The 2,500-nt window shown below is 31.0% G+C and overlaps 1 protein-coding gene across 1 annotated transcript in view; it reads right to left on the bottom strand.

Moving 5' to 3' along the window:
• LOC149135006 (UPAR/Ly6 domain-containing protein qvr-like) overlaps nucleotides 1-2,500 on the bottom strand; it is a 176,330-nt gene that overhangs the window by 172,930 nt on the left and 900 nt on the right. The gene's annotated exons all lie outside the window — the stretch shown is intronic.

The following is a 2,500-nucleotide window of genomic DNA, read 5'->3' as shown; positions in this document are numbered from 1 at the left end:
GTTTATATATGTATGTATGTATATGTAAACATGAATACATAGATGCATACATATGAATATGCATGTAAACATGGAAACAGCACATATTTACATTTCCTTTATTTCATTTATGCGTTTCAGCCATGCGGTTGCGGTCATGCTAGAGCATCACCGTGACTTTGTACCTTTTCCACGGTCCTGTCACGGTTGATTCCATAAGGATGGTAAAATAATGCGTTCCCATGCCAGAAATCGATCCCGAGCCGCCTGGGTGAAAGTCAGGAATTCTAGTCGCCAGAGAAACATTTACATAAACATATATAGATTCATAAATACATTTATACAAACACGCACAAATACAAGCTCGTATACATACATACATACATACATACATACATACATACATACATACATACATACATACATACATATTCGACCGCTAGCCACTTAATCTTTCTTTATTCTCTCTGTTTATTTTCTCGTGTTCCCTTCGATTGAAGAGCGTAGGCTCGAAACGTAAATGCCTTTCCCACCCTCCTGAGCGTTAAACTAATACACCTGTTTGTGTTGTTTATACACCTGTCTTCGTCATTTGCTCTTTTGTAAATTCCATATATATATATACATACATACATACATACATATATATATATATATATATATATATATATATATATATATATATATATATATATATATATATATATATATATATATATATATATATATACTGTTGTGTATGGTAAAGTCATTTTCTCTTTTTGTGCCTTATAATTTAACACACTCACCGGTAAAATTATAAGGCACCAAAAGAAAATGACTCTCCCTAGACACAACAGAATATGCTTCAAGACACGAACTCACATAGAGAATCTTGCAAACCAAATCCCAAAACGAAGTATATATATATATATATATATAAATATATATATATTAGAAATGGAAACAAAATAAATTGAATAATTGAATCAATAAACTATAAATTCAATCCAATTTTATTATTTCTATATAAACAAATCAAGTTACATATAAAGAGAGAGTGCGAGAGAGAGAGAGAGAGAGAGAGAGAGAGAGAGAGAGAGAGAGAGAGAGAGAGAGAGAGATATGCATACAAGCGCATATCTATGCATTACATAGATACAAATATATAAGAGTATACGTAGATGGCTGTAATTTTATGATTCTTTGTATACAAAGTACGATTCAACAGTTAGTCTGATTAATACATACACCACACACACGTATATATATATATGTATAAGTACGTATGCATGCACACACACACACACACACACACACACACACACACACATACATATATATACACGCACATACATATGTGTGTATGTATGTGCGTTAGTGTATGTTCGTAAGTATGTGTGGGTATGCAAAAATAGGTTAGATCGGTTGTGTGTTCGATTGAAAATTTTAAGGAATATGCAAGTGCCACCGAATGCGTATTTTTGTGTGAACATACATACCTATATGGTTATATGCATACATCACAAACACGTACATACACACACGTACACTCACACACACACACATACGCTCACATACGTTCAGAACTCCATGCACACTCACACATCTATCTATCTATCTATCTATCTATCTATCACTATGATGCATATATACATACACACATATAGCTATATATATATATATATATATATATATATATATATATATATATATATATATATATATATATACATACATACACATATATATACACAATAAGTTAAATGTCTATCTGGCATTTTAATTTTCTACATTTTGATAATATAAATCAATCTATACACTCATATGCACAAACCCATAGACCCACCCACACATGCCCACCACACATGCACACACACACACACACACACACACACATACATAGGTAAATATATGCACAGAAAGATAGATAGAGATAGATAGATAGAGAGAGAAACAGATTAACAAATATAACGCATGCACATAAATACGCAATTATCCGAAGTGACAGACAAGTTTCTTACGTTTTACGTTTTAAGCTGGCATGATAGACAAGCCAACATGTGTCTTACATACTGTTGAATGCTATGAAATTAGATATTAAATGAGGTACAAACAAAAAAGAAAAAAATTACGCATATATGGAAACACATATACTTTCCCACAAACGCTCATACTCTTATGCTGGTATTTACACACACACACACATGCACCATTTCATATAATTATTCAAAATATACCGCATACAGTGTCCTTATCCACTTATTGATTGTGTTTAGCTGAAAATGTATATGTGCGTGTGCATGTGTGTGTGTGTGTGTATACATATTGCACATACCCTTACACACACACATATATATTATGCTCATGTGAATATATATATATATATATATATATATATATATATATATATATATATATATATATACATACATACATACATACATACATATATATATTATATACATATGTGTGTGTGTATGTATACATATATATATATATGAGGAAGTGTATGGATATACATACATACACATACGTATAT

The sequence above is a fragment of the Octopus bimaculoides genome, chromosome 6, assembly GCF_046866305.1.
Source record: "Octopus bimaculoides isolate indiv1 chromosome 6, ASM4686630v1, whole genome shotgun sequence".
Lineage (NCBI taxonomy): Eukaryota > Metazoa > Mollusca > Cephalopoda > Octopoda > Octopodidae > Octopus > Octopus bimaculoides.
The sequence above is the reverse complement of the archived record's forward strand: the minus strand, read 5'-3'. Positions and strand labels throughout refer to the sequence as shown.